Source organism: Musca domestica, unplaced genomic scaffold (genome assembly GCF_030504385.1).
Source record: "Musca domestica strain aabys unplaced genomic scaffold, Musca_domestica.polishedcontigs.V.1.1 35, whole genome shotgun sequence".
NCBI lineage: Eukaryota > Metazoa > Arthropoda > Insecta > Diptera > Muscidae > Musca > Musca domestica.
The window spans coordinates 5418621-5443788 of NW_026712315.1; the positions used below are offsets into that span (position 1 = coordinate 5418621).

At 35.5% G+C, this 25168-nt stretch overlaps 1 protein-coding gene across 1 annotated transcript in view; it reads right to left on the bottom strand.

Annotated features, from left to right (window-relative positions):
- The window catches only part of LOC101890010 (protein qui-1), a 306956-nt gene that overhangs the window by 274697 nt on the left and 7091 nt on the right, over positions 1-25168 (bottom strand). Inside the window, exon 2 of the mRNA XM_059125663.1 lies at positions 5126-5505. The gene's annotated coding sequence lies outside the window, so the exon portion shown is untranslated. The remainder of the gene's footprint in view (positions 1-5125; positions 5506-25168) is intronic.

Consider the following 25168-nt stretch of genomic DNA (forward strand, 5'->3'; position numbering starts at 1 on the left):
TGACCCTTTATGGTAAAGACTCCGAAGGAATAGACCAATATTGTCCATTTCGTATCGGAGCTAAATAAAAATGATATAAATATTGCGACGTGCCAGGTTTGGACTATATTGGTTACTTTGAGATATGTGATTATTTTCAGATTCATGTTATAGTCGACCGAAGTATTCCATTTTCATACCTCATCTAATACAGATAAAATATTGGTATGGGCAAAATTAAAAGAAAATTTATAAATTATATTAAATTTATTGGAAATAATAAATTTCATATTCATCTCAGTTTTCTGGTTCAGACCTAGCACTGACACAAATATTAGGATTTGCAAAGTTGGAACAAAATCGGTTTAACTTTTCTCCTTCTGTGCCAAAAAATATATATTTATTAAAATTTCGACCTTTTTGGGGGGGGGAGGTACCAGAAGGAGTGGACCGAAATTGTCCGTGTTCGCACCAGACCTTGGGTTAATATAAATATTGGGATGTGTGAAATTTGAAGACAACCGGACTCTTAAATCACATTTTATGAGAGTTGTAATTATTCAAAATTTTGACCATTTGTGGGGGAGGTACCAGAAGGCCGATATTGCCCATCTCCGAAATCGATCTAAGTTTGAAAAAAAAAAAAATATTACAATGTACTAAGTTTGGACCAAATCGGACACTCCCTTCGAGACTTATTGTGCGCACCAGACAGACGGGCGGACAGACGGACGGACGGACATCGCTAGATCGAGACCTAGGGTCTAAAAACGTTATTTCGACTAGGCACGTTTTGACCATATCAAATGATATCTACCCTCTGTAGCCATATGTTTGAGGGTATAAAAACAGCTCAGCAACATCAGCAGAAATGGTTCGAAAATTAAAGAAGCTACTTGGTCGAACCCGCGTCGCAGTGGCCGAAAAATGGCTCGTGAGCTGAACATATCGCAATATTCCATTCGACAGATATTTAAAAATGAGCTCGGGTAAAGCCATTGAAATAACAAAAAGTGCAAGAACTTACACCGCAACAGAAAGAAAATAGACTCAAAAGAGCTAAAGAGTTGCTTCGCTTCAGTGAAAGTGGTGAACTGCCGAATTTGGTTTTCAGTTTGTAAACAAACGAAATGATCGTGTTTACTTGACAAAGAGGTCAGCTGAAAATGTGCACCTGCGGTTGGCGACCATAGCTCAAGCGCCGGCCATGGTGTGGTGTGGACCACCATAACAACCGATGGTCGCTCTCTGCTCCTATTAATCTACCATAGCAGCAGAATAAATGCCGAATATTATCGCGAACATATTCTGGAGGGTGTGTTAAAGACTTGGGCACACAAACATTTTGGCCGCAGTCCTTGGACATTCCAACAGGACTCAGCACAATCGCACGCGCCACCCAAGAATAGTTACAAAATGAGGTCCCTCGCTTCATTTCCTGCGCACAATGGCCAACAAAATCTCCGCATACCAATCTGTTGGACTATTGCGTCTGGAGTATTTTGGGAAAGCAAAGTTGGCACTATAAAATACCAAAGAATCGATCACCTAACGCAAGCGCTTGGTCGGAAATGGGACCGCAGAGCACAATTCGGGCAGCGTGTGACGGTTTCATTGGCCGTTTGAAGGCCGTAATTCGTGTCAAAGGTGACCAATTCGAACAAATTTAAACTTATTCTAAAATGTGATGAAAATTATGGCGTTTGACTTTGTTGCAGTTTTTTATCTCAGCCTGCATAACTTTATCCGTTTTCATGTATACTGTGCGCCAAATGGCCAATATCAGTCTAAGTGATCTGAATCTTGGCATATACGACCGAATTTGGTCTAGGACACAATATATCAAAATATCTATAGCTCCCATATATATATATATATATATGTATATATATATATATATATTTACATATATATATATATATATATATATATATATATATATATATATATATATATATATATATATATATATATATATATATATTTATATGTTTCATGCGTTTGTAGTTTAAGTCTCTCGCATGCGCAATATACATTCCACAAGAATAATAATTGGTATATATTTACATATATATATATATATATATATATATATATATATATATATATATATATATATATATATATATATATATATATATATATATATATATATATATATATATATATATATATATATATATATATTTATATGTTTCATGCGTTTTGTAGTTTAAGTCTCTCGCATGCGCAATATACATTCCACAAGAATAATAATTGGTACCAGATATCAGATACAGCCCAAAAATAATTCTGTCAAATTTGTTCGAAATCGGTTTAGATTTTTTATATAACTTCGTTATACATTACATACCGATTTAACGATTACTGTCCACCATATATATATATAATATCCGCCCAAATTGGATAGATTTTTTTATTTTGAACCAAATTTTTCCATTGCTCCAATAAATATTTATAGCCTCAGCCATATGGGTAGAGAGGATTTATATCATTTGATACCACGGCCAATCCTTCTGGTACCTCCCCCACAAAAAGTTGAAATTTTCAAAAAAAAAAAATATTTTGTGCACTGAAAGAGAAACGATAGTCCGATGACTTTGCAAATCCTAAAATTTGCCTCAGTTCTCGGTGAGGTGCAAAAATGGATAATATCAACCTACTACATCAAGTGCTTCCCCAAGACAGGGTAACATTTTTGAACTCTTATAAAATAACTCTTATAAAATGTGATGTAAGAATCCGATTTTCTTCAAATTTCAAACATCACAATATTTCCATAAATCTGGCGTTAAGATGGAATATATCGGAATAAGTCACAAAAGGTCGAAATTTTTGAATAACCATCTCTGAATATTCACATAAACTCAGGATCTGTTATAAAAACGGTAAAGATCTGATCATTCCTTCTGGTACCTCCCTAACTAAGGATCAGAATTGTGAATATTCGATCATAAAAGACAAAATAAGCATCAGGATCTCTTTATATTTTACACATCCCATTATTTCTAGTAACACAAGATCTGCTGTGAAGATGGGATATATCGGCCCACTCCTTCTGGTACCTCCTCCACAAAGGTACAAAAGTTTTAATATCCAAGAAGTTCGTAAAAATCGAAATTAAAATCCGATTCCATTCCATTCCAGACTTGGTATGGAATATTTCCATCAACACATCTACCTCAATCTACCTCACCCACAAAGGGTCATGATCTTCAATACTTTTATCTGTCAAAAACTTGCGAAACAAATCAGCTATTTTTTACAACTTCCTATATCTAACTAGATCTGTCTTAACCAGAAACCTCAGATGAATATGGATTTTATATATGAAGTAATTTTCGATTTTCTTGTAATTCTACCCATACCCATATTTTTGTATATAATAGATGAAGCATGCACATGTTAACATACAGGGTGAGAAAAAAAAGGTGCAACAAAGTCAAATATAAGTTTATATTTGTAAAAAAATGCCGTCACGCGCTGCCCGAATGTTGCTCTGTGGTATTTTGGCCCATTCTCGGCGAAGCGCTTGCTTGAGGTGATCGACACTTTGGTATGTTTTAGTGCCAATCTTGCTTTTCAAAATACTCCAGACACAATAGTCCAACGGATTGGTATCCGGAGATATTGGTGGCCATTGTGCGCTGGAAATGAATCGTAACCATTCTTGGGTGGCGCGAGCTAAGTGCGATTGTGCTGAGTTGTGTTAGAATGTCCAAGGTCTGCAGCCACAATCTTTGCGTGCCCAAGGCTTTAATGCACTCTCCAGAATATTTTCGCAATAATATTCGGCATTTATTCTGATGGCACGGTTGATTAATATAAGCGTAGAGCGACCATCGGCTGTTATGGCCGGCGTTTGAGTTCTGGTGGCCAACCGAAGGTGCACATTTTCAGCTCACCTCTTTGACAAGTAAACACGATCATTTTCTGGACAACGAATGTTTTCTCATCGGACAAAACCAAATTCGGCAGTTCACCACTTTCGGCCAAGCGAAGCAACCCTTTTGCTCTTTTGGATCTATTGTGTTGCGGTGTAAGTTCTTGCACATTTTTGAATTTCAATGGCTTTTACCCCGTGCTCATTTTTCAATATTCGCCGAATGGAATATTGCGATATGTTCAGCACACGAGCCATTTTTCGGCCACTGCGATGCGGGTTTCGATCAAGTCGCTTCTTTACTTTTCGAACCATATCTGCTGATGTTGATGTTTTCTTCAGTCCACTTCCTTGACGTCGGGCTACGCTACCAGTATCCCGGTAACGTGCGATGGTACGAGACACAAAAGATTTAATCACATTTAAATGCTGGTATGCTCTAACGATAGCCAGCCAGCCAGTGGTTCTCCAGCCAATTATATAAAAACCAAACGCTTGAATTCCATCACGAATAGCTTTTTGTCGGGTAAGTTCTCATCGAAATGATTTTGTCCGCTTGTAAACAATATAATGGAATAATTTTAACAGCTGTCGGGAGAGTTGCTTGGAAATGACAGCAGTCTGAAGTTGCAGTTTTTTCATCTCACCCTGTATAGTCCAAACCTGGCCCGTCGCAATATTTTTATCGTATTTATTTAGGTCCGATGATTCAATTTTTTTTTCTCAGCACATTATTGGCCTTTTCCTTCAGAACCCACTCTATACAGGGTCATAACAGAGGTCTAAACTTGCTTAAATAACCGAACATTGGCTGAGGGTATAAGTCTGCCGGTAGAACTGATTGATACTTCTTAATTGGTTTTTAATATTATTTGGTACTAGAGGTATAAATGTCTCAGTCAAATATGTTGAAAATCGATTTAGAGTTGGATATAGTTTCCTAATTATGACTACCTTAAAGCCATGATACGCATTGAAGAAAAGTTTATAGTTTTTTGATACGGGAGATATACCATATACGCATAGTGGTGTAGGCTGTCATATAGTCGCCCCCATCCGACTTTTGACCATTCTTTGCCGGTTTTGATTTAAATTCAATTTTTTAATTTGTTTTTCTAAGCTTTTCTCCCATATTTTGTTATCAAATTTTATGCTCTAATTACATTTGAAAAGAAAAACTTTTAATTGCCCTTCTACGGCCTTCTAAAAATTGTCTGTTTAAAAATTGTTTTTTTTTTTTTTTTTTTGGTTTCATTTACTCACCACTTAATTCTTTTCACCTCTGCAGAATTTCATTAATTTCCACTGGACAGCTGATGATTTCATACTGCGTTGTAATTTTTTAGGTCATGTCAAACTGTTTTCATGTGCCACGAAATTTTTTAAATCGTATTATTTCAGTTGTTATTTATTTGTTTAATTTATTTATTATTTTATTTAAGCTGCTTATTTCTTGCTTATGACACATTTGCAACAAATTCCACGAACAACCAAAAACTATTCATTGCTTAACAACCATTTTGTACTATTTGCATAGCAATTTTCCACAATTTTCCGGCATCACTTCAGGGGTCTTTTTTTGATGAAATTCGTTATGAATTTGTTTTTCACTTTTGCAAAATTTATTTAAATTTGATTTTCAACTGAAAAGAAAAACGAAAAAAAAACGGTAAATATTTAATTATAATTATTTGTTTCTTTTTTTTCCCATTTAATTATATAAATTTCTGTTGCCGGGTTAAGTCAACCTTAAAAGAGAGCTTTTTCCTTATTATTTACTTTCAGGATAGGGGTTTTAATGGTTTTCATTTTTGGTTTTTTTTTTTTGTTCAAATTTTGTTTTGCCAACCCTTTTGTTTCTGTGGAAACTGTAAATATTTATATACGTAGGTATGTTTAATAGGTTAGCATGGTTGGCCATTGTATCGACATTATGGCTATGAATGTGTGTGTGTGTGCGAGAGTTTGTGGTTAGTTTTACGATGCTCAAAGGACTTTTGTTGTTCAAAAGCAAAAACAAAATAAAAAAAAATTGCTTCACAATTCCAAGGATATTTTTAGCTACAATGCTGGCTGACTGGCCACCTTTTTATGATTGTAAGTTTTTGTTGTTGTTGTTGCTGCTGCCGCCTCTTGTTTTTGTTTGTGGTTTATTTTTAGGACTACATTTTACAATCTACTAATTACGGATTTACTTTTCTCTACTCTTTGTTTAATGGACATGGCTCTAGGCCATAAATCCAGCATAGGTCGTAATTTTGTTGTGTGTTTTTTGGAATCGTCACATAATTTTTTCGTAATATCACGTCACTTTACGCAGGTGGATTTCATTTTATGGACTATGAGTATAGATTAAATTTGTTACTCCACATCGGAAATTTTAATTGGCTTAGGACTTTAAATTAAAACAAGTTAAAAAGCTGTAAGTTCGGCCGGGTCGAACTTTGAATACCCTCCACCTCTTCTCAAAAAAAAAAAAAAAAAAAAAAAAAAAAAAAAAAAATCCGTTTAAAATTCTGTTAAAATCTTAAAAATAACGAATGTAGCTATTATATTATGGTCCATACGATGACATGAACCTACGTAGCTCATATTTGTCATAAGCCATTACAATATTCAAATTCGAAACTTAAAAAAATCGGTTATAATGTCGATAAAATCAAAATACCGAATATCGGGAGGTACCGTTATATAGAGGCTCTACGAAGACGTGGACCTGCACAGACAATTTTCGGTCGTAGGCTGTAATATCCATTACGAACTTCAACTGCCAAATTTGAAACAATTCTGGTGAAAAATGTCCCTAAAATCATTAAAATACCTAATATCGGGAGGTACCATTATATGGAGGCTCTACGAAGACGTGAACCTGCACAGACAATTTTCTGTTGTAGTATCTATTACGAACTTCAACTGACAAATTTGAAACAATTCCGGTGAATAAATTCGCTAATACTATCAAAATACCGAATATCGGGAGGTACTGTTATATGGGGGCTATACAAAGACGTATACCTGTACAGACAATTTTCTGTCGTAGGCTATAGTATCCATTACGAACTTCAACTGCCAAATTTGAAATAATTCTGGTGAATAAATTCGCAAATATCATCAAGATACCGAATATCGGGAGGTACCGTTATATGGGGGCTATACCAAAACGGGGACCTACATGGCCCATTTTCAATACCAAAAGTCCTGCAGACATAACTTACATTTGAGCAAAATTTTATCAGTCTACTTCGGAAGCTAGAGTGATTTCCACAGGACATTGATAAATCGACATAGAATCTTATGCTGATCAAGAATATATATACTTTGTGGGGTCTAAAATGTGTATTTCCTCCATACTATGGTGGAGGGTATAACAAGTTAAAAGGTATCAGTCGGTTCAGATGACAGATGTATACAACCAGCCAATGTTCGATTATTTAAATATATGTTGCCATCCGTTATGGTTATTTAAATTGTCGACCCTCTATGGAGTAGGTTCCGAAGTTATGGGCCAATATTAGAAAAATCACAGACTTGTTTTGCAGGTTATGACAGATATAGGCATTGAAAATTGTGTCCCTTTGTGGGTGAGGTACCACAAGGCGTTCGCAGATATATGCCATCTTCACTACAGATCTTGTGTTGTATGTCTAAAATTTTAAGAGAGTTGGATGCTTATTTCGCTTTTTTTAATGTTTAATTGTTTAAAATGTGGAGGTACCAGAAGAAATGGTCCGATCTACACCATCATCTAAATGGAATCGGATGTTAATTTCGCGTTTTATGAGCATAATGGATATTCAAAATTTCGACCTTTTGTTGGGGAGGTACTAGAAGTAGTGGACCGTTATATTCCATCTACACAGCAGACCTTAAGTTAATAAAAATATTGGGATGTGTGGAATTTGAAGACTATCGGACTTTTACATCACATTTTAAAAGTGTTATAATTATTCAAAATTTTACCTGCCCTAGCACTGATGCAAATATTTGGATTTGCAAGGTTGTAGCAAAATCAGATTATCGTTTCTCTTTCTGTGCAGAAAATATATTTTTTGAAATTTTCGACATTTTGTGGGGGTGGTACCAGAAGGACCGATATTGTCCATCTCCGAACTCGATCTAAGTTTGACACAAAAATATTACGATATACCAAGTTTGGACCAAATCGGATACTCCCTGCGAGAGTTATCGTGTGCACCAGACAGACAGAGAGACATCGCTAGATCGACTCCAAATATCCTGAAACGGATTTGGTCCATAGAGACTTAGGGTCTACGACCGTAATTTTATCTAAACACGTTTTGACCATATCAAATGATATATACCCTCTCGAGCCATATGGCTAAGGGTATAACAAGTAAAAAACAGCGGTTCGAAATTTTAATTCCCTCCACCCTTTGGGGCTATACGAAGACGTGGATCTGCATACGAAATTGTTTGCTATAGGTTATAGTATAGGTTATAGTACAAAGCTGATATACCCTCCATAGAATTTTGGAGAGTTAAAAAAAAAACAGTAAGGAAAGGTCACAAATCGGGCGGGCCGGCTTCATGATACCTTTTACCACTGTGCGTATTTAGTAGAGCTCACGTAACAAAAAAGCTTATATTGGGAATTTATGTGGAGTAGATCACACCAATTATAAACCAAATAACATTGCTTTATGACTTTGATACGGATTATATAAAACAACATTAATTGGAGCAATAGATATACCGGACCGACTATGACAAGTTTGATAAATTCGGTTGAAAATGCAAAAATCTATCAAACTTTATTTATTCAATTAACCGTCAAAGCGGATGTAGATGTTGTCGAAGTAATATAAAAATCTGAACCGATCTCGATAACAATTGGCACAGGTATATTCGAGCAGTACCTGGTGGCTCGTGGAGTACATATTACGCATGTAAGGGACCTTAACACAAAATCGGATAACACATATACAGAGTGAGATGAAAAATGAGCTCGTGGTATAACCACGAAAATAGACTCAAAAGAGCTAAGGAATTGCTTCGCTTGGCCGAAAGTGGTGAACTGTCGAATTCGGCGGTGAGAATTCGCCGATGACAAAAAAAATTCGTTGCCCAGCAGTTTGTAAACAAACAAAATGATCGTGTTTACTTGACAAAGAGGTCAAAAGAAAATGTGCCTCTTCGGTTGGCCACCAGAAAGAACTCAAGCGCCGGACATGCTGATGGTGTGGGCCATAACGCCATAACAGCCGATCGTATTAATCGACCTTGGCATCAGAATAAATGCCGAATATTATCGCGAAATATTCTGGAGGGTGTATTAAAGTTTTGGGCCCGCAAACACTTAGGACTCAGGACCATCGCACTCACAGCGCACAATAGCCACAAAAATCTCCGGAAATCAATCCGTTCGACTATTGTTTCTGGAGTATTTTGGTAAGCAGGTTGGCACTACAAAAGACCAAAGTGTCGATCACCTCAAGCAAGCGCTTCGCCGAGAATGGGCCAAAATACCGCAGAGCAACATTCGGGCAGCGTGTGACTGTTTCATAGGCCATATTTCGTCTCAAAGGTGACCAATTCGAATAAATCTAAAATTATTCTTAAATTTGATGCTATTTCCGATATTTTTTGCTTTCATTCAATAAAATTAAAAAAAAAATTATGGCGTTTGACTTTGTTGCAGATTTTTTATCTCACCCTGTAGTGTTTGGAAAATTACATTTAATGAAATGCGATCTTCTTTTTGTTCACAAAAATACATGGACAAACGGACTGACAGCCCTAAATCGACTCAGAAAGTGATTCTATGAAGATCCTCAAAAATAACTATGGGTCTATCTCGCTTCCTTCTCCATGTTACAAACAAATGCACAAACATAACACCCTTACCCTTACTGTGTGGTGTAGGGTAAAAATATACTAAAACGATAGACATTACCTAAAAAAGCGAATGCCTTTTTAACATATTAAGCAACAAACAATGAATTTTTTCCAAAAAAAAAAAAAAAAAAAAAAATATTCAAGGACTATTAAATACTTCTAAGAAATATTTTCTCAAAGATCAATGCCTAACAGATATTTTACCTGAATATTTTCTCGAACACCGTCAGTGAAATTTTCATAGACTTTTTTAAAGAATTAATTTTTTCCGATTCAACTAAGGAATAAACTGAGCAAAAACTGTGGTTTTGGAAAAAAAAGGAATGCATTTTTAAGGATTTCTAAATATGTGTTCAAGGATCAGCAGAGCAAAAATGGTGAACATTTTCTACGGAGTTTAGGTCAGGTGATTGTGCCGGCCATAACAAAACATGAATTTTTGACTCCCGCAACCAATATTTGACAAGTTTTGATACAAGTTTGGGATCATTGTCATGCTGAAACACCCAAATCAGCCGAATATTTTACTCAGCGTAAGGGAACAACGTGATGTCCAACACATCTTTGTAAACAAACCGATCCACAACTTCCTTCATTTTATGGATAGGCCCAAGTCCATAGAAAGAAAAACAGCGCCACGCCATTTTTGACCCTCCCTCATGCTTCACTGTACCTTTGCAACACTGCGGCTTGAGTCCTTCATTTTTTGGTCTTCTCACCGTAAAATTTTTCACATCTGAGCCTTTAATATTAAACGTAGACTCATCCCAGAAATAATTTTTTTTCCATTGAGCTTGATTCCACTTAATATTATCGTTTCCGAAAACCTTTTTGATTTTTTCAGATAAAAATGGTTTTTTGATGTCTTACGGGCATGCAGACCAGCTGCCACTACTCGTCTACGCACTGATCTCGAGCTTATATCAAATGATTGCTCTCTCACCAATCCAGTTGAACTCTTAAATAGTTGTTTTTTATTTCTCTGACAATTTGTGGATCAGTACGGGCTGAAATTCTTCACGGCCTTCATCCGTTATGGACTGTTACTACTGATCCAGTTTCAAAAATCCGACTTAGTATACAGAAATAATTATGAAATCACATAAATATTTATGAAATATTTCTCGGAAATCATTTTCTGTGATATGTTGTTTTGATAGTCACTGATAATTTGCTGTTTTATTCAGGTACTGTATTTGCTTCTAGCCATTTTTAATTTTTTTTTTTGGGCAGTACTTAAAAAACGAAAAGAAAAACACATACTGTTGTAAGAAACTTCTCAAAAAGGATTTATGACAAGCGAAATTGTCGAAGGAAGCAAAACGCGATAAATATCACAGTAAAAATAACTGGAATTGCAGCGGTTATATGAATGTACAACAGAGTTGCTCTTGTTTTGTCCAAGTCAATATCGGGTTAATTGACTTTACCAAATATTATTTTTTATATAAAAATGAATTTTGGTTTTATGTTTTAGGTTTTTAAAAAGTGAATAAAATACCTAATTTAAAACAAGAAAAACTTTCACGTTTTCTTAATTTTTGAAAAAGTTACAGGGCATTCATTCTCCTTGTAATTTCAGTTGCTTTAGTTTTGGCCACCAGTGTATATAGAACTTTTCTTCTATACCTTTCCTGCATTAAATTTTTAATTCCATTATTTAATTTTATTGTTAGACTTCCAGCATTTTTGCCCATTTACATTCATTTCGTCAGTCTTTCAGTCAGTCATTCATTCATTTTGTTGCCCTTCTTGGCTCCCTGCGATTAACCTTCTTAATCGGATTTAAAGTTATTTAACATTTTTTTATCTTTCTTTCCCTTCTTGTCATTGTTTTATCTCCCACATTGTCCTTTCGAAGTGACCGACCACATGGCAAAGTTCCTGCCACTGTGGCAGCGGAGGGGAAAGAAGGGTCAAAAAACAACTGTAAGCCATTGAAATAAATCTTAAAAGCTTTAATAGATATACTTTTTGGTTGTTGTTATTTATTTAACATGACTTCGAACTTAAATGACATCCATTCATTTTAGTGGTCAAGACCACAAAGAAAAAATCCTTTGAAAAAAAACATATTGTAATATAGTATTGTGTTCCGGGTAAACAATTCTAAAATATTTTATACGAATTAAAATGAAAGTGGGTTATTCTAGGAGAAGAGTTTCCAATTTATTGTGAAGGGGAGCAATTTTGTATGAAAAAAAAATTATGCACTACACATAGTAAGTTGTATTGATATAAAAATATTATAACAGGTTTCAATCATCTCTATACCATCAAAGTTCAAAAAAAAAATGCTCAAACCCATTCTAGTTGTCCTGTATTTTTTTTTTTTTTTTGAAAAGAAAAAAAAAACTGAGTTAAGATGCCCTCTGATCCTTGACAAAAAAATTTCTTCAAAAAATCCGCGTTCAGTAGTACTTAGATTCTTGAGAAAATATTCCTTTATTTATCTTCGTTTAGAGATCTTTGGGAATAGATTCCCCAACAAAAAAAAATCCTCTAAAAAATCTCCTTTAAAAGCTATGTTCATCTTTGGAATTAAATAAAGTCCATTAATCGTAGACTACAAAATTTCTTCAAAACATTCGAGTTCAATGGTCTTTGGGGCCTAGGCATAATACTGCTTAGTTTATCCCCGTTAAGAGATACTTGCAAAAATATTCCTTAACAAATCTACATTTAGTGGTCCTTAGGTCATTGATATGACATTCCTTAACATATTCATGTTTAAAAAATCCGTTCTAAGGGCTCCTTGACAAACTCTCCCCCATATATATACAAGTTTAGAGGTCTTTTGGTGCTTGAAAAAATTTAAAAAATTTTAGAGGCCTTTGGGTCTTTGACATCCCTTAATTTATTCACGTTCAGTGATCCTTGGGGTATTGACATAATAATCCTTTTAATTATCCTCGATTAGAGATCCTTTTAAAAATATTCCTTAGAAAATCCAAATCCTTTAGTCCTTGCTATGATATTCCTTAACATATTCACGTTTAAAAAAATCCGTTCTATAGGCTCCTTGACAAACGTTTCCTTAATATATCTACGTTAAGAGGTGCTTTTGGTGCTTGACCATATATTCCCTAATATGCAGGGTGAGATAAAAAAAAACTGCAACAAAGTCAAATGCCACAATTTTTTAATTTTTTTTCAACCGTTATTGAATGTAACGGGCGATTTTGCTGGCCATTGCGCGCTGGAAATGAAGCGAGACACCTCATTTTGTAACCATTCTTGGGTGGCGCGTGCTTAGTGCGATGGTGCTGACTCCTGCTGCAATGTCCAAGGTCTGCGGCCAAAATGTTTGCATGCCCAAAGCTTTTATATACCCTCCAGAATATTTTCGCGATAATATTCGGCATTTATTCTGATATCACGGTCGATTAATACGAGCGGAGAGCGACCATCGGCTGTTATGGCGCCCAACACCATCACCATTACCGGCGCTTGAGTTCTGGTGCCCAACCGAAGGTGCACATTTTCAGCTGACCTCTTTGGCATGTAAACATGATCATTTTGTTGTCGTTGTTTACAAACAACAACGAATATTTTCTCATCGGAGAAAACCAAATTCGGCAGTTCACCACTTTCGGCCAAGCGAAGCAACTTTTTAGCTCTTTTGAGTCTATTTTCTTTCTTTTTGTTGCGTGTAAGTTCTTGCACTTTTTGAAATTTCAATGGCTTTACCCCGAGCTCTTTTTTAATGTTTACCGAATGGAATATTGTGATATGTTCAGCTCACGAGCCATTTTTCGGTCACTGCGACGAGGGTTTCGATCAAGTCGCTTTTTTAGTTTTCGAACCATTTATGCTGATGTTGCTGTTTTCTTCCGTCCACTTCCTTGACGTCGGGCTACGCTACCAGTATCACGGTAATGAGCGATGGTACGAGATACAAAAGATTTATTCAAATTTAAATGCTGATAGCCACTTGCGGTTTTCCAGCCAAATATAAAGAAATCACACCATCACGCTTGAATTCCATCACGAATAACTTATTTTCTGGAAAATTCTCACCAAAATGCTTTTGTACGCTTGTAAACAATATAATGAGCTATAACTGGAATAATTTTAAAAGCTGTTGGACGAGTGGCTTAGAAATGACAGCAGTCTGAAGTTGGTTGCAGTTTTTCATTCGTTCAGAGGTCCTGTACAAAATATTTCTTTAATAAATCCACTTTCATTTATCAAATATTCCCTAATATATGAACCTTTAGAGGTCCCTGTCAAAATATTTCCCATTTGTAGGGAAGGTACCAGAAGGAATAGTCAGATGTCTACCGTCTTTATAACAGACCCTGTGTTGATGGAAATATTCAGATGTGCCAAGCCCAAATGGAGTTAATTTAATTTAATTTAATTTAATTTCGCGTTGTATGAGCTTAATGGATATTCAAAATTTCGACCTTTGGTGGGGGAGGTACCAGAAGGGGTAGAGCGATATATTTCATCATCACACCAGATCTTTAGTTTATAAAAATATTAGGCTTTGTGAAATTTTAAGACAATCGGATTCTTACATCACATTTTATAATTATTCAAAATTTTGACCCTTTGTTGGGGAGGTACTTGATGGAGTGGACCGTTATTATACATTTTTGCACCTTATCTAGAACTGACACAAATATTAGGATTTGCAAAGTTTCAGCAAAATCGGATTATCTCTTTCTGTGCCGAAAATATATATTTTTTGAAAATGTCGACCTTTTGTTGGGGAAATAAAAAAGGAGTGATCCGATATATTCCATCTGAACACTAGATCTTGCGTTTATAAAAATATTGGAATCTGTTAAATTTGAAGATAATTGCATTCTTACTTCACATTTTATAAGAGGAATAATTATTCACAATTTTGACCCTTTGTTGGGGGAGGTACTTGATGGAGTGAACCGATATTGTCCATTTTCGAACCTGACTTAGCACTGATGAAAATATTTTGATTCGCAATGTTGGAGCAAAATCGGATCATCGCAGCTCTTTCTGTGCAAAAAATATTTTTTGACATTTTCGACCTTTTATGGGAGAGGTACCATATGGAGATGACCTATACATTCCACCTTCCCACCAGACTTTGGATTAATAAAATTATTCAAATGTGTGAAATTTGAAGACAATCGCACTCTTACGTCACATTTTATAAGGGTTGTAATTATTCAAAATTTTGTCCCTTTGTGGGGGAGGTACCTTATGAAATGGGCCGATATTGTCCATTTTCACAGCCGACTCAGCAGTGACCCAAATAATAGGATATGCAAAGTTGGAGCAAAATCGGATTATCCTTTCTCTTTCTATGCAAAAAATATATTTTTTTGTGGAGGAGGTACCAGAAGGAGTGGACGGATATTGACCATTTGCGAACTCGACGTATGTTTGACAAAAATATTACAATGTACCCAGTTTGGATCAAATCGGATAATCCCTTCGAGAGTTTTCGTGCGCACCAGCCAGCCAGCCAGATGGGCGGACGGACGGACATCGCTGGATCGAATCCAAATGTCCTGAAACGGATTTGGTCCAAAGAAACCTAGGGTCTACAACCGTTATGTCGACTAGGTTCGTTTTGAACGTATCAAATGATATATATACCCTCTCCAGCCATATGGTTGAAGGCATAACAATTCTGCTAATATCCATACAAAAATGTCTGATAATTATTGAGAATTTAGGTGTAAGTTCTTCCTTTTTGATCTAAGTTAAAAATTCTGTCAATTCTGAAAAATATATATTTCAGAAATTTCAATGCTCTCTTTATTCAAATTGACTATCTGGCTATGGCGGAGCTTTGAAATATTATTAAAAAAAATCTCCGATTATTTGTCTATTAAAAATTCACGATATATTTTGTTACATATGATTGACATTGCACACCTAATAGGACTCAAAAAAATAGTTCAAAAATTCCACGATGACACCTTTAGTAGTTATCTCTGAATAATTTTCAGTATTTCCACGCAACAGATTTTCTTTGCCCAATAGGGTCTCTGGGAAAAAATAACAAATTACTGCTAAAATCCCAAAAAGAAAAAAAACTCTTTCCCAATTAAAAACCAATCCCTTCTAATTACTCTCTTTAATAATTGATTGGTACGGCTTTCAGAGTGCGGTCACTAAAATGGTGTCGACGCACATTAACCTTTTGGCACACAAGCAATTATGAAAATCAAAATTCGGTCGATGCATAGGTTGGAGGTTATATTCCAACCTTTACATTTCCAATGAAACTCAATTCACTTTCAATACCACGCATAAATTTGCAAATCACTTTGAAAGGTTTGCTTGGCGCTGATTTAGGTAAATATTATTCATGGGGCGTGGAAGGGGGGTGGGCAAACACTGGCAATCAAAACTTTGTAATGCTCACGTTACGAAGAGTTGAGTTACTAAATAAATAAATTGTTTTGATTGATAGATTGATTTGTTTGCTAATAAATATCTCAATACAATACGAATGTATGTATGTATGTATGTATGTATCTATGTATGTATGCAGTGATAGATGGATAAATGGTTATATGTACATGTGAACAGTGATTTATTGTTGAAACTTCCTTCTTTTGAAGATTGTTGCTCATACGCCGACTAACCACCCCATCCACCCATCCTCATGCATAATGCTGCATAAATCAGTAACGTATGATTGATATTTATGCGAATTTATTTGTATGGCTGGCAATGCTCATACGCCAACCATACCTCTCAATGAAATCAAAGGAAGAGAGCGAGAGCGAGTAATTGTCTATTGCTGTTCACTGCAGATTGTCAATTAATTTTGAATAAAGACAGAAGATAAATGAATTTTATTGCTGTCAAAGGAAGTAATGAGAGGGGGGGGTGGAGTGGGGCAAGGAGTGGTCAGCAATAAAACGCACAATTGAGAAATTAATTCTCTAATATCCTGTTGATGAATAGCTCATGAATATATTACAAGATATATGTAGGAGAAGATATTGCAGCTTTCCAGATGAATTGAGATATAAGCGAAGGTTAATTAACAAGAAGAGTATATAAAATCAAGTCAAATTATCAATAATAATTAAGAAATTTTCTTTAATATTTCAATTGCAGTTCAGAAGATTTAAGCATTTAGAGAATCAAAAGTCTAGCAGAAATTTTCTTAAACAAATTCTCAAAATTTTCAAGCATTTAATGCAAAAAGAAATTTACTCAAAATAGCACATTTTATACCAAAAATATTCTGTCTAAACAATGATTTTAAAACGAATCCCAGGATTCTGCTAAAGACAACAATTGGAAAACCTCTGCTCTTCTAATTTTCAAAAAAAAAAAAAAAAACAAGGAGTTATAGGGCCTACCTATATTTGTAAAAAAAAATATCTTTAGGCGAGCCTTGAAAAAAATATTCCTCAAATTAATCTTTTATTGGGTGACACAACCATGAAAAAAAAACCGTTGGAGAGCAGACTACCAAGATTTTTTTTCGAAAATCCACTAATGGGGCTTGCTTTTCGTATTCCTTTAGACTTTGGAAATTCCTCGAAAAAAAAAACACTCCAAAATTCCTTATGAGTCCAAAAGGACTCACACCATCACACTCAGCACGCGCCATCTAAGAATGGTTAGAAAATGAGGTTCCTCGATTTATTTTCAGCGCACAATCTCCGGATACCAATCCGTTGGACTATTGTGTCTGGAGTGTTTTAAAAAGCAAGGTTGACACTAAGAAATACCAAAGTGTCGATCACCTCAAGCAAGCGCTTTGCCGGGAATGGACCAAAATACCGCAGACCAACATTCGGGTATCGTGTGATGGTTTCATTGGCCATTTGAAGGCCAAAATTCGTGTCAAAGGTGACCAATTCGAAAAAATCTAAACTTATTCTAAAATTTCATGCTATTTCCGACATTCCTCACTTTATTTCAATATGATTAAAAAAAAAAAAATCCTTATAAGAAACGCTTTCGGACGATTAAGTTCTTAAAAAATCATACTCATGAAGCCACATCTAAATGTTTGATAGGGCCAAAATGTGCCTCATCGAAATAATGGTTTTAGACCCTGGTTCTCTTTGGACCAAATCTGTTTTATTTGTAGTTTATCGAGGGGTCTACGTTCATTCGCCCGCCTGTAAACCAGCTCCATATATCAATTCCAGATACCAACAGACATCTCAATATCAAATTTTGGAATTCCAGCCCCATCCCTTCACCACAATATAGTACGATTTAGTACCTTTCATATAAATATAGTACACACTCCAATAGCTAACAAATTTCTGGATTTCAACCCTACCCATTTACCAACACTATTTAGTACTTTTAGTACAATTATAGTACACATTTCTAGACCGACCTGCATTCTCAATTTCAGGTACCAACAACGTCTATATCAAATTTCATAATTAGGTTGATAAAACATTACTCAAATATGTATTATGTCTGCAGGACTTTTGGTATTGAAACTGGGCCATGTATGTCCACGTCTTTGTATAGCCCCCACATATCGGTGCCTCCCGATATTCGGTATTTTGATGATTTTAGCGACATTCTTTACCAAAAATGTTTTAAATTTGGCATTTGAAGTTCGTAATGGATATTACAGCCTATGACAGAAAATTGTCTGTGCAGGACCACATCTTCGTATAGCCCCCATATAACGATACCTACCGATGTTTCGTATTATTCACGAGAATTGTTTCAAATTATGTATTTAGAGTTCGTAATAGGAACTACAGTCTGTGACAGAAAATTGTCTGTGCAGGTCCAGGTCTTCGTATAGGCCACATATATCAGTACCTCCCTATATTCGGTATTTTGACGATTTTAGGATTAATACCCACCGAAATTGTTTGATATGTCGTATTTGAAGTTCAAAATGGATGCTACAGGCACTGTCTATGCTGGTCCAGGTCTTCGCACAGCTCCGATATAACGGGACCTCCCTATACACGATATTTTGATGATTTTAGCATACATTGGTAATATGGTAATGGCTTATGACAAACAATGCCTATGTAGGTCCACGTCTTATAGACCCCAATATAACGGCTATATTCGGTATTTTACAATTTTAACAGAATTTTTTAAGGATTTAATTTTTTGAAAATTTCCAAATTCGTTCCAAATAGTCGAGGGTATTCAAAGTTCGGTCCGGCCGAATTTACTGCTTTTTAATTTGTTTTTTATTTTTTTGTTTTTTGAATAAAATCAAACAATGTCGGAAATAGCATCAAATTTTAGAATAATTTAGTTTTATTCGAATTGGTCACCTTTGGCACGAGTTATGGCCTTCAAACGGCCAATGAAACCGCCACACGAAATTGTGCGCTGGAAATGAAGTGAGGAATCTCATTTTGTAACCATTCTTGGGAGGCGGGTGCTGAGTGCGTTGGTGCTGAGTCCCGTTGGAATGTCCAATGTCTGCGGCCACAATGTTTGCGTGCCAAAGGCTTTAATACACCCTCCAGAATATTTTTGCGATAATATTCGGCATATATTCTAATGCCACGGTCGATTAATACGAGCGGAGAGAGACCATCGGCAGTTATGACGGTCCACACCATTACCATGGCCGGCGCTTGAGTTTCGGTGGCCAACCGAAGTTGAAAATTTTCAGCTGACCAAATGGTGGAGGTTATTCAAAATTCGGCCCGGCCGAACTTACATCATTTTTACTTGTTTTGGTTCTAAAAACGTCCATAAAACTTGTTCTTAAAAAGGTCCTGACTAAAAATATAAAAATTTGCATTTTTAATGATGTCGCAAATATACATTATGCACTTTCTACATCATGCCCACAAACAATTCGACTTACCGCAGATTTATATTACAAAGGAACAAATAAGTCACAGTCATAAACACTCACACATACACACACACAAAGCTGGGGCCCGCAAAATTTTTCACGACATTGTTTTACTTTTCTTTTGTTTTCAACATTTCTTGTTTTTTTGTCAACACAGCTGAATAAATGTTCACGGAAGTGAGCAGATGACACAGACTTGCACTCACACAATTCCACACCTCACACGCACTCACACACAAAGACACAGCGAGTGAGAGCAATCAGCGTTTAAGGCAACAACAATTACTTGGAGGCAAGTAACAACCAGTTCCAACACATGTATATTACACATTAGCCAAACACACAAACTCACACATTAAGTATTACACTTTGATATTAAACGTTAGTTTTCCACCTTTAAGGTGGCCACTTTGTTGTCGTTGTTCAACAACACACTTGTTTGCTCACTGCAATACTAACATACACAACCCAAGAGGGGCAGAGCGAGGGAGAGAGAGTGAGAAAATTTCCTTCCTCCTTCTGCAACTTCTTTGTTTACTCAAACGAATTTGCCATTAATCATTTTTTTTTTTTTGTTTAGAAATTTAACTTATTAACAAATTTTATTTATTTTCTTCTTGGCTATGGCCACAACAGATCGCTCGGCTTAAAGCTTCGTGGAGCCGATTGTGGCAATGTGTACCGTTAGACTAGAACCGCTAAACTGTTTCATACAAACGTTGATTGGTAATGTAAATCTATGCCGTTCTGGGTAAACAAAAGTTAAACAAGGGATTCCTAAACACAGAGAATGAGAGAGAGAGAGAGAGAGAGAGAGAGAGAGAGAAAGTGAGGGAGTAAAACTAATAACTGAAAGCGGGAGAGGCAAAAAGCTTTTTCCAGGGAATGGAACAGAATCAAAACACTCTCCATTTAACTTTGACCCAAAGACCAAATGATTTCATACAATCACTCTCTCTCTCTCTCCTCTCTCACTATCTTTTTATCCCACCCCACTGTCTCTCCCTGAATGATGGCTCAACAAATGCCATAAATTGTTGCTTCTTAAGCAGACCGTTACAGTGCTACCTTGTTATTGTAGAGTTTATTTGCTCCTGTTTTTTTTACCAGTTTCCTTTGGGATTCGAAACATAAAAAACGTGGCTCGCGCTCCTCCAGCATCTTCCACTTTTTTTCTTTTATGTAAATGTTGGTATTTTCATTTCCATTTCACTTTCTATGTTTTCATTTTTTTATATTCCAAGTATCTGGGTTTCTCTGAAAGTGGATGCGTGTGGGTGTGTGTGTGTGTGTGTGTGTTCCTGAACATTTCTATTTTGAGGTTAGCACATGCTTTTGCCTTTTCTCACATGTTGCGCCTTCTACAAAAACAACAACAATAATGGACACTTGTAGATTTCCCGTGTTTTCCCATTGTCAACGAAACAAACAAAACATTCTCTCACACACACACACACATACGAATAGCATTTCGAAGAAACACACACACATTCACACAATTGAGACCAAAATGTCAATTTGGATTAGTGGGTTACATTTTAATTCACAGGCACACACACACATTTATATGAACCATAAATAAAGGACTCCTTTTGGTCCCCGGTTTTTTTGATGTTGTTAAAAAGGACAAAAGGTGAAAAGGATGAATTAAATTCATTCTGACATTTTAGCTGGGAATAATATGGCTTTCCATAATCTTTTGTGACCCCTTGGAAAAAGGATTAACAATTAGTTAATCATCTGTACGGGATGTGCCTTATTGGAGCAGAAACTCAGTTCTTTTGGCATATTATTTTTACGAATGAAAGAAAAAATATTTTTTTTTTTAGATTTTCAGGAATTTTTTTTTTAAAGTTAAACGTTTTAAAGTAGCTAATTTTTTTTATCTGGATATACCATTCGATCTATGACGTTTTTATACTCTCCACCATAGTATGGAGGGTATATTGAATTTGTCATTCCGTTTGTAACACCTCGAAATATACTTTTTAGACCACACAAATCAGCATATAATTCTACGACCGTCCGTCTGTCCGTCAGTGGGAATCACTCTAGCTTCCGAACGAAATGAAGTGAATTAATAAAATGTTACTCAAATGTATATTATGTCTGCAGGACATTTGGCATTGACAAAATGGCCATGAAGGTCCACTTTTTGGTATAGCACCCATAAAACGGTACCTCCCGATATTCGGTATTTTGATGATTTTCGCGACATTATTCCCCAGAATTGTTTCAAATTTGGTATTTGAACTTCGTAATGCATACTATAGCCGAAAACAAAAAATTGTCTGTGCAGTTCTCCGTCTTCGCATAGCCCCCACATAACGGTACCTCCCGATATTCGGTATTTTGATGATTTTAGCGACTTTATTCACCGGAATTGTTTCAAAGTTGGTATTTGCAGTTCGTAATGGATACTACAGCCTAAGACAAAAAATTGTCTGTGCAGGTTCACATCTTCGCATAGCCCCCATAAAACGATACCTCCCGATATTCGGTGTTTTGATCATTTTAGCGACATTATTCATCGGAATTGTTTCAAAGTATTTGAAATTCGTAATGGATGCTACAGCCTAAGACAGAAAATTGTCTGTGCTGGTCCATGTCTTCGTATAGCCCCCATATAACGGTACCTCCCGATATTCGGTATTTTGTTGATCTTAGCAACATTATTTGCCGGAATTATTTCAAATTTGGTGTTTGAAGTTCGTAATGGATATTACAGCCTAAGACAGAAAATTGTATACGTCCATATAACGGTACCTCCCGATGTTCGGTATTTTGATGATTTTAACTACATTATTCACCGATTTTTTTTAAGTTTCACATTTGAATATTGTAATGGCTTACGACAAATATTATAGACCCTAATGTAAAAGTTACATTCGGTATTTTTATAGATTTTAACAGATTTTTTTAAGAGAGAATTGCTAAATTCGTATCAAATGGTGGAGGGTATTCAAAGTTCGCCCCGCCAGAACCTACAGCTTTTTATACCCAACACCATAAGGTGGTCAGGTTATTATGTCTTTGGGCATTTGTTTGTTCCTTTTGATGATCTGCATAGAATCACATTCTGAGTCGATTTATGCATGCCCGTCCATGTCCATCCGTCTGTCCATGTATTTTTGTAAACAAGGTACAGTTCTCTTTTATTGCCCTATCCAGATGAAATTTTGCACAAACCATTTGTTTGGCCCAAGGACGAACCCTATTGAAATTGGAGATAATCGGTCAAAATTTAGATATAGCTCCTATATATATATCTTCGTCCGATTTGCTTTTCATTGTGCACCAAACGTGTAATATCAGCTCGAATATTATGGAATTTTGTACATACAACCAAATTAGGCCTAAAAATAAGTATGCCAAATTTTATCGGGATCGGTTCAGATTTGGATACAGTACCCATATAAAACTTCGACCGATTTACGTTTTATTGTGCACCAAACGTCTAATATTTGTCCAAATGGGATGAAATTTGGCACTTACGATCGAATTGAGTCTAGAAGCTAGTATGTCAAATTTGGTGAATATCGGTTCAGATACAGCTATAGCTCCCATATATATTGTTCATCCGATCCCCGAAACAACGATATTCAGGGAAATATATCAAATACAGCTCAGAAATATCTTTGCCAAATTTTATCAAGATCGGTTCCGATTTGGATATAGCTCCCATATATATCTTTATCCGATTTCAAATTAATTGTGCACCAAATGGGCAATACAGGTCCGAATTTGAAAGATACAAATGCTTCGGCATATTTAGTCCTTTGAACTTTAAATTATAATTATAGAGTGTATGATTAAATTCTCCCATTAAAACGTTTAAATGTTATGCGGAGCTCTACTAAATTAGCAAAGTGGTGTAGGGTATCATAAAGGCGGCCCCGCCCGACTTTAAGACTTTCTTTACTGGTTTACTTGTTTTTATTATTAAAAATCATCTTCAAAATTTTGTGTATTGGTTTTTTGTACGCTGTGCATGTCTATTTTTGATTATTGATTGTGCCAAATCTTAAATTGTTAACAGACTTTGTGTGTGTTCACTTAATAAAATGAAGAACATTTCTAAAAATAATAAACACATAAATTCCCGCGGTGTTTTTTTCGATAGAATCGTAAACATAAACAAAATAAAAAAAAATTAAAAAAAATCTTTAAAAGCCATGGCTGATGTAGGCTACACAATTTACAGCAAATCGTGGGATGGAAGATATTATAAAATTTGTAAAAGGCTTGTGTTGCAAAGAGAATTTTCCTAATACACAATCGCCCCAAGAAAATGTTTTGAAAGTTGTTGCCCTTGATTTGCTCGAGAATACCGAGAACCCGATGTTATCAATTATTTTTATACTCTAAAGTTATTAAATGTTTCCCCTTCAAAGAGAATTTCCACTAATTATTTCCTTTAAACTCTTAGAATTTTTCCAAAAAAAAACAAAAAAAAAAAAAAAAAAAAACAAAGTAAAAAATAAAAAATTCTTCAATGCCCTTCCGGCTGACTAATCAAAAAGAAAAACTGCAAAAGAAAACACTAATAAAGATGAACCAAACCTGCCCGCCTGCCCGGCATCCAAAATAAATTGAAATAATTATTTTGTTGAAATCGAAACTGCTTAGCAAGTTGCCAAGAAGTGCAAAAATGAAAGATAAACAAAGGCCGCGCAATGACTTTGAACAATTCCAGAGCACTTCAAACAATTCGAAAACAAATGGAGAAGCAGAAGACAATAACAAGAAACCTGAAACAATAACACATCGAACAACAGCTAAATGATGGAGCGCAAAAGAAACAATCCGCATTACGAAATAAGACTGATGTGGGATGAAGAACAGTGGCGGATAAACGTAAAGGCAGATTGAAGAGAAAATCAAAAAAAAAATATATATTTTACAAGACCTCAGGTACTTTAAGGTCGTTTAGAGCTTTGGAGGCATTTTATGGGTCAAAATCACTATAATAGAAATATTTTTTTTAAGTACTTTAGTCCAGGCAACTCAATCATAGAGTAGAATCCCTTCCTTGCCAGCCAGCTGAACAGCTAGTCTATGGAAGACTGACTCCCTGGCCATCAACACGACCAGCTCGTCTATAGACGACTGTCTTAGAACGAATATGGGGACTTATCTCCTAAGGTAGAGTTATGTCATTTAGGCGTGATGACGTGATGACGTAATGAAAATGCCCAAAACATTCAGGGTGCTGAAATAGATTTGTGTTAACCACAAATTGAATAACATGAATCGTGAAAAACCAAGGCTACTGGTTGGAAAGATCTTGAAAATATATCTCAAGAAATTTAATATTGATCTTGTGAAAAACTATTCTGAAGAAGTCAAGGTTGGGGTCCTTTAATCCTTTAAAAATATTTTTTCAGACCTTAAAGAAATCTGCAGAAAATATGTTTTGAAAAAAACACGTCCTTGAAAATAATTTTTTAATAAAATCAAGTTTGGTCCTTAATTTTTTAAAGACTCTTTTGTTTGTCCCTTAAAATATATTCTTAAGAAATCCCTTTTTTCAAGGACCAACAGACATGGATTTTTTAAAAAATATTTTTTCAAGGACCAACAGACGTGGATGTTTAAAAATATTTTTTCAAGGGCCAAGACACGTGTTTGTTTAAAAAATATTTTTCATGGATCAAATCCCAAACGTGGATTTTTTAAAAAAT